The sequence below is a fragment of the Callorhinus ursinus genome, unplaced genomic scaffold, assembly GCF_003265705.2.
Source record: "Callorhinus ursinus isolate GAN/ISIS: 27379988/994484 unplaced genomic scaffold, GSC_fseal_2.0 scaffold7, whole genome shotgun sequence".
Taxonomy (NCBI): Eukaryota; Metazoa; Chordata; class Mammalia; order Carnivora; family Otariidae; genus Callorhinus; species Callorhinus ursinus.
In genome coordinates, this window is record NW_027397069.1 from 15,325,200 (window position 1) to 15,333,962 (window position 8,763).

At 37.0% G+C, this 8,763-nt stretch overlaps 1 pseudogene; it reads right to left on the reverse strand.

Moving 5' to 3' along the window:
- Positions 1-2,156: 2,156 nt before the first annotated feature.
- Positions 2,157-2,262, reverse strand: LOC112826986 (U2 spliceosomal RNA; annotated as a pseudogene).
- Between the last annotated feature and the right edge of the window lie 6,501 nt (positions 2,263-8,763).

Genomic DNA, 8,763 nt, shown 5'->3' on the forward strand with positions numbered 1-8,763 from the left:
TATCCTACATCCTATGGTAACAGTGAAAAACACAATACTATTTTAATACTTTGTAGAAATTTGAACCAAATTATCAAAAATGTAAAAGCTGGATTTTTCTTACAGTGGAAAAAAATTACCCAGTTTGAAACAGTCTAATGAATATCTGATATTGAAATAAGGAAAAATGATAATTTTACTTACCAAAAAATCTGAGTTTAAATTTTGGAAAGCAAAAACCTTTCTATTAATTAATGCTTCAGAGTTTATTCTATGATTTCCGACTTCGCTGGAATTATTTATCTGCTCTCTCCTATAGACTGTGAGACCCTTAAGCAGAGAATCAAAGTCTTGGCTTTGGATTTAGATTGACCACTATTTGAACCATGATTCTGCCACTGACAAACGATTTACCAACTGGTTTAAACATTGTAGAAGGAACAAAATCTACCACTCAATAAACAACCTTTATCTTATATAGAGTAGACTTCCTAGGCAATAGAATCTTCAGGGCATTAGGAAACCTTGGGAATATTTTTCTCTTCCTTTTTCTTGGTAATCTTTAAAACGAAAATTTTAAATATGACTCATTCAGAAAACACACTATAGAGAACTTTTCTTCAATGGCTCTTGTATAGTCATCTCTCTACTCAGCTATTGTTTGCATGAATAATTGTACAGCAATCGAATAGGCAGTATTCCCTATCATCTATGCACATTGCCGATTTAGGTCCTTTAAAGGACTTGCTAATTTTCTAACAAGTATGCTCTAAATGTGTGTGTATGAGTCAGACCACGTACCATCACAAGAGCGGGCTTTACCACAGTAGTTCTGATGATGCATTAATATATCTTCAGAGCAGTGTTCCAGTAATGATTTATTAGGGTGTTACATCATAGTAGTGATAGAGAATAGAAATTGGCCAAAGAATGGCTTGGTCATTTGCAATATTAAAAAATTATACATTATATATGGAGCTTGTCCCCATTTTTAGGAATGGAAACATTCATTTATGCCATCTATTTAAATAATGTATCATCCATGGACAAGCAGTTAAACTACATTAAATTGAAACCAGTATCACTTAATATTTTATTTTCCCTGCATGTATATTCCACAGCAATGTAAATAAAACATGACAAAAAATGCACATAATTTCTTACCAACCTGAGCTGGTTTTTAAAAAAAAATCGTAAAGGAGGACAATAGACCCTTATTAAACTAATTATTTATGCTTTGTAATTATGCAGACTGAATTCCTTTATATCAAAGGGATAATTTGCATGCATGTTACTATTTTTCCTGAAGAATTCATGGTATTGCATTCCAGGTTTTTTGTTTTGTTTGGTTTTGTTTTTATGAATTGGAAGATTATTTACCTATAGTTACTACATTAACTACTCAGAAAGTAATACAGCATTTACTTATTGGGTAGCCTGAATTTTAGTTTGTTCAAGTAATTTAAAAAAATCAGTTATAACTAATAGAAATGTATTCAATCCACTATTCTTCCCAAGGAGTTGTATTTTCTACCAGCGATAAATTCTCATGATTATAATCCTGGTATCTAACTCAAGATCTTCTGGTAGTCTACTAGCTGTATTCCCCAAACTATTTTTTTTTTTCATTTTTTCATAGAATTTTGGCCTTCTGGATGAATTTGGGATCAAATTTAGGCAGAAACAATATGGACAACTTTCATGAGATCTACAACTTAAAGTAAGCTACTTAGGTAAAGAAGGGTGAAATAAATATCTTTACAATATTGCCTTCCAGTTGGTGGAAGCAAAATCTTTTCATATATAAATTTTCTTTAAAAAAAATTTTTTTTTTGAGACAGAGAGCAAAAGAGAGCACATGTGAGTGGGGGGTGTGGGGGGTGGTGCGCAGAGGGACTGAGAGAAAGAAACTTTAGCTGACTCCAGGCCCAGTGTGGAGCCCAGGTGGGGCTCAATCTCACAACTCTGAGATCATGACCTGAGCTGAAAACAAAAGTTAGATGCTTAACAGACTGAGCCACCCAGGTGCCCCTCTTTAATGTCTTTCAAAAAAACTAAATTTTCTCCATAAATTTCCTTCATAAATTGTTAAAAATTTCTTTCTAAATATTTATATTTATGTTATTGTAAATATGTATTATTTTTAGTGTATTCTCTAATTACTCTTGCCAATGCAAAGAAAATAAATTATTTTAAGATCATATACCCAATCAACTAAATTTCTTATTACATTGATAAGAACAGATACTACACATGATCTTAGCCAAAAGGCCAAGAAGCAATCAACTAAATTTCTTATTAATTCTAACAATTTGTAGAATTTCTTTTGGTAGATTTTATTTTGGATTTTCTGTGAACAAAATTATATCATCTGGGATCAATGCTAATTTTATTGCTTAGGACTTAGAAGCAAACTGAAATCATAAATGATGTTGGCAGGCTTAGCAATTGAGAGAGTGACTATAAGTCAGAAGCTACAGGCTTGGGGGAATAAAAAGGAGCGGTGCTGGGATAATAGATTACTTTACTTAGAATATTTTAATGCCGTAAAATTCAAATCTGAAGTTTTTAAAGAAGAGAGAGAAAGAATAGCCTGGAAGTAGCAGTGAAGATCAAAGAAGACACCAACGCTACTCCAAGTGTTAAAGTAGGCAGTTTGTTAGATTCTAACAGGATATCGCTTCTCGGCTTTTGGCTAAGATCAAGTGTAGATTCTAACAGGATACCTGAAGGCCAGCAAAGAGGAAGTCATGGCCAGCTATTGGGAAAGACAGAGCCCCATCCTGGCCACACTTCAGAAGAAGCAAGATCAAACCAGTCAGACCCAAGATGGCAGATGCCATGACAGGAAACCCCTGACCAAATAAGGAAGGAAAGGCCAGAAACCCTGCTTCCAAGAAATCCCCACCCCCAAGTGATGATTTTTCTGCTCCCTAGCTAACAATTATCAGTAAAAGATAGAAACCCAAACCTCAGGGCACACAGCTCTCTCTCACTTCTGCGGCCTCTCTCTCTCTCTCTCTCTCTCTCTCTTTCTGTCTGCACTCCCTAACCCTGGCTAGCCTGCTTTCACATCTTGTGAGTGTACATTCACTTTAATAAACTTTCCTGCTTGAGTTGCTTGTCTGCTGCGTTGTGTGTCTGTCCTTGAGTTCTTTCTCATAAGGAGACCAAGAACCTTCCACAACATCTTTGGGACAGGTTGGGTTGAGGCCTCAAGGGCTCAGGTCTCCGGGGTTCACTTGGCAGCACAACTATAGGAGGGTGTATGTAACAACATCCAACCCTGGTAAGACAATGGGGAAGCAGTATCCTGGGAAAAGCTACATTTCAGTTAAAACAAGAAAGCAAAGGAAATTTTCAGAGATTCTGAGGTTATAAGGGAATTCACTAATTACCAACTCTGTGTTCCAGAAACCAGTGAAAAGGTTTCAAAGTCAATTGGGGGTGGAAAACAGGTTAAGAGAAGGAGATGTGCATGACCCCATGATAATTAGAGTCTCAGCAATGAGGATACCAGTTTTATTGTGATCACTGACATCAAGAAGTTAGTACTAAGAGTCGCAGTAGTGATGTGCATGATAAGGGTACAGAGGAGAGGTGATCTTATCATAGTCACTCAGTGTTTGGGGGCTCCTATTTTTTCTCCTAGTGATCAAGTCATGAAGGAGGGATGTGGTCTTATTTTGAAAGAGAGAGAGACAGAGACAGAGAGACAGAGGGAGACAGAGAGCAATATCCCAAAATGGATATTGATTCTAAAAGAGGGGGAAAAACAAAATATTCTAACTATAGAAGATTTATTTCCTAGGTTTTCTGGATTAAATACAGATATATTAGCTGCTTTAAGCCACCAACTAAATACAGTAAGTAATGATAACAGACATTTCAATTACTTCTTTGATCTACGTTATTCTTTGGAGTACAAGTTGCTCTTAAATGTATATTTTTGCAGATAGTGCATGATTGATGTTTTCAGTCAGGTTCTTTAGAAAATAGAACCTGAAGAAAAATGTGCATGTGAAAACTCTGTGGAGGAACACAATTGCCTGGAAGCCAGACTATAAAGAGCAAAAGGGAAGTAAAGAGTACACGAGGATAAAAGTGCATTTGTCTTTTATTTTTTTGTAACAAATGTCTGATTGCTTGGTCTCAGACCACATTGCCACAGAGGCCAAGTGGGCCTTAGAACTGTCTATCTAAATGGAAGACGAGGGAAGAATTTAAACCCACAGATCCCCAGAAACTTTTGTTTCCTGAAGGTTAAAGCACAACCCCTGGGTTGCTCACCCTTCCCTGCCTTTCAGCAACCTGCTCTTCCACAATGCTTGCCCAGTAAGTGAAAAGGCAGAGACGTCTTCCCACAACAGATGGCAGGATGTCCAGATCCTTGGTTAGTCCCCGAGGCAGATGCAGCCACAGCAACGTGGTGGCCATGAAGACACTGAAGCTGTGTGAGCCCTGGGGAATGCTGTTTGGGTGACAGAGGCCAGCAAGCATTCAAAAGTGGAGATGGCGCATCTCCTGAGTGAATCACAGCTTCTCCTTGGGCTTGTATCCACTCCCATCCTTTTAGAATATACAAATGTTGTTTGAGAACCAAAAGCCCTCACTTCATTCCTAAGAGGGTTGATACAAGTGCAATCCTTCAATATCTAGGCCAGGTGTATTCTCTTGAAAGATTGAAATGGATGAGCAAACTAATCTATGATCATTGCTAGGGACTTCAGTGTTACTCATCATCTCACCTCTGCTGGGATGACCCAGACCTCTATCTGCCTGGCACTTGTTGAGCCATGTTTGCTGCATTTGCCTCCTCATCATTACTGCAAGGCATAAGAAGTGCCAGAACATACCCAAGAACATTGTGTATGCTTTGGAAATATTTCTCCCTGCTCCTGCTGTTTATCAGCAAACTTAAACACTGACAGTACTTAAAGTTATTTCTCTAGCATGTACCATAATGTTTTTCTTTGCATGCTAGTCCTCTGGCTGAAAAAATTCAAAATGACCTGGTTGTATTTGTCACTTCTAGTTCAGTGAAATTTTCATGCTTTCCCCTGGAAAGAGATTTTACCAAAGAGGAACCAGGTTCTCTTCACCATAGGACCTAAGGTTGTGGAGATGAGAAACACCAAGTGCACAAGCAATGCACTGGGAATGATGATGAGTCAGTCATACCCTTTGGTTTCCAGACTCTGATTACTCACAAACACAAACCATATATTGATCACTGCTCAGGGTGGGGGCTGTTGGTGTATATTGGAGTAAGTTTTGTAATCATGCGTCATTGCCATTACTCCTTCTTTGCTCTAAAATGGGTCCATTTGCTTGATGCCAACTTGAATGAGATACTAAGTCAATTCATTAGGCATTCTACAAACAGTAGTGTAGGGTGGAGGCCAAGTGCACAAGGAAACCAAACCCCTGTCTACAGTATATATTGTTTTGTTAAGAAAAATGACTGCCCCCACCAATATGGAAGAAACCTGGAGTAATCAACCTGTTACAGGTTCCTGGCAGTTTAACAGGAGGGATGGGGCCATAATGAGGTCTCAGTGTTGGTTCCTGCCACTGACAAGTAGAAATTTTTGAGCAGTTATTTTAGCTAAACAGGGATTAGTGGGAAGAAATTGACTGATACTTTTGGGTTTACAAAGAGCCTAATTTCTGTTATCATGGCCACTTTCTTCAGAGGGAGGATGGTTGGTTTGCTAGAAAGAGTTAATATGTCTACTGCATTGACAAGACCATCCTCTGCAGTAGATACTTTCTGGAAAGTATTAATGTGAAGGATAAAAACTCATGCTTTTTTCTCATTCCCACAGATTATTTCCCCATGAAACTTCCCCAGATGCCCTGACATTGAATTTTCTAGCCTTGTTCCTTTCAGACTCCTGAACTACAGCCAATCCATTTTCTCCTGCACAGGAGTCAGTGTATACCCCCAGGTCAGGCCACATTCCACTTACACTACTTGCAGCTCTACCCACTGAGGAGATTCCCCTTCACCACATCTCTTTAGGCCCACCTCAGAATGTGGCTAAGCTATATTGTGTTTAACAGTACAGTTTCAGATAATGCTAATGGATTATACCAATCTGCCTCTAAGCCATGCTCAATTTCTTTCCTCCTCCTTGTTGTCATGGAAAATCACCTGTGGGGGCATAGACTTGGGTTGAGAAACAGTGCCGGTGTTAACAAGGATTGGGATGTGGGAGTCTAGGCCATTTCTTTACACAATTTATGCATACCTTCTCGATCAGCTCAGGATGACACCAAATTGACCTGACTGGACTTCTTGACTATGGTTAGCTAAGCTTTTATCTCATTAACGACTGGGTGTATTTACTTGGTATCCTATGACACTAGGAAACTGGTTTTCTGATGGAGTACAGTTCTCCGCTGCAGATGGCATAGCATTGTTCTGGAGTCATTGGGATCTATATATATATCTCTTCTGTAAGGACTTACTAGTAATTCCACAAAGCATTTTTATCCACCAGAGGCATCTTAAACAATTGCATATGTTGGGCTAAGTAGCAAAAGTGGAAAAATCTCTTTTTCTCTAGCTTACATACCCTGCAAATCTGGCTTTTCAGACTTCAACCGATAAATGGATTTCAGAACTATTTTCAAGTGCCACCATGCTGCCTCTAAAATCCAGAGTTACCCTTAGACAGTTGGGCACCCTTAGTGGTGGGAGGTATGAGATTCAAACCTCTTCCTTTACCCTTAAGGAAATGTCCTATGATGTTCCAGATCAGTTAATTCCTAAAAATTTCACCATTGTGGAAAGCCCCTGGCACACAGGTGTCTTACTGGGAAATCAAATGTACCTACTAGTTTCTGGTCACCAAGTTCAATGAAAATGATCACATTGATATTGTGAGCAGTACCTTGTTCAGCAGAACACCAAGAAAACCAAGGGGGTGGGAACCAGGCAAAGCATGAGACTCAGTAACCATGGCAGTAAAGATTTAGTGTTAAATTACCAAGTGGTAACTAAGATCAACATAACTATTTTTATATATCTCTCCAGATGATCTACCCCCTAAAGAAATGGGGGTAATTGAAAAAAGACATGATTTTGTCAGTCCAATAATTCTCAAACCTGGTTTGAGAACCATTGGAATCATATGTGAAACTTTTGATATCAGAACCCTAATAATCTAGAGATATTTATTTAATTGATCTGAAAGGAAGCAAAGGTACTTTTATAGTTTCCCAGACATTTCTAATATACAGGTAAGATGTGAGAACACTTTAATTAGACTCTTGGAGAATAGAGACTAAATATCAAGACCAAGAACATAATTTCTTAGTTATCCATAATTACTTCAGCGTCCAGACTGGAAAATAATACATTTCTAACAGTGATAGTCAATCATCTCAACCCACCTTCCTCTAAGAGATAAGTCATTATTTAATTGTAAACTCTATTAATGTGGTAATGGGCTTGGCCCTTAGGAAACCAGGGACTTAGAACCTGATAGAGCTCCTGGTAATACTATTACCTCAATCTCTCTCTGTGGCTTTGTAATTATACATGGGAAGGGGGCTAGAATAACCAGTATACATTTATGTAAGTAAATTTTAGTGTTTGCTGTATAGCCAAGATTTCGTGGCATTTGGAGTTTGTTTTGCGTTTGTTTACTTAGTTTCTAGTATTCCAGTAATATGCAAAATCAAGCTATAGTGAATAATTGAATTCAACAAATGCATAAAGAGCATAATTAAGTTCAAACAATTTCCATACTCTAACAATGTTTTAGACACTGGGATAATAAAAGATCAAATGGTTCCTATTTCAAGATGTTAACAACCTAGTAAAAGCCAATTGTAGTTTGATGAAATAGTATTGTTATAGTTACTACGCACAAGAGAGTTTTCTACATAATTCTATATCACTTTAAGAGATACATATTATTGTCCCCAATTTACCGAAAGGCAAACTAAGTGAATTTAGGTAAACCAAAACTTTCATAGCTATTTAACTTTAGAAATGAGATTTGAATTCAAGTTCTTTTGATTTCAAAGATCACTGTAATTCCCTATGTTATGCTGCTTCTGATTGTAGGGCTTCAAGGGAAGTATTTCTGTTATTTACATTTATAGGACCTAGAAGATAGTAAATAACAATAGTGTATATGTAATAATAAAGTAATAATTGTTATTGGTTGAATACATTTAAATCACTAGAAATATTCAGGTAAATGAATTTTTCTTTAGTCTTCATATCATTCAAAATTTTGCCAAAAACATGTTAAATCATCTCTAATTTTTTAAATCAATTAAAGACAGTTGTTCTGTAGACAAATATGAGTTTATTGATGCATTTGTCTAAGCTATTTAAATGATGTGAGCATTCATCTATACTGATTCTTAAATTCAAAATTGCTCTTTAATGCTGTAAATCTGAAGCAGAATTTTATGGATATTTTTTCAGGTACCATGTTAAAACTTTTTTTTCTTCCAATTTCATTGTTGAAATATTAAGTTCAAGGACAAGTTTTTTTTTAGTGTCTCTCAAATATAGATTTTTCTTACAAAAGTTCCTTGCTTTAATGAAAAAGTTTTAAGAGAATATGGCCTATGTCCATTTCTCCTTTATCATTTCCCCAGAGTCCCTTTAATTTGCTCAGAATTCACTCTTTCTCTATCCTTAGTGCTCACATGGAGAACACTGATGAGCACTATCTATAGCTTGCCTTTAATTCAAATTTTACAGCAGTGACCCAATTGGTAATTCTGTATTGGTCTTTTTTTGTTGTTCTTGTTAAG